The sequence below is a fragment of the Mesitornis unicolor genome, unplaced genomic scaffold (assembly GCF_000695765.1).
Source record: "Mesitornis unicolor isolate BGI_N332 unplaced genomic scaffold, ASM69576v1 scaffold46688, whole genome shotgun sequence".
Classification (NCBI taxonomy): domain Eukaryota; kingdom Metazoa; phylum Chordata; class Aves; order Mesitornithiformes; family Mesitornithidae; genus Mesitornis; species Mesitornis unicolor.
This window is the reverse complement of record NW_010200664.1, coordinates 1-235: the sequence shown is the minus strand read 5'-3', so window position 1 is coordinate 235 and position 235 is coordinate 1.

Sequence of the window (235 nt, the reverse complement as noted above, 5' to 3'; positions counted from 1 at the left end):
GGAGTTGGTACTAAAACCTTAGCGTTCAACTAAAACAACAAAAAAATCCCAGTATCGTGCTCAATTTTTACCTAGTAGTTGGTGGTGATTCAAAATATTTAATAACTCACGGATGGTGATAGCCTTTTTGCGATCTTTATTTCCGTAGTGGCTTCTCAGCCCCTTAGCTTTCGAGCCAGCACCTGGCACCAGTCTTTCCTTGTCGCCACCCCGGACGCTGTAGCCCCACCCCCCC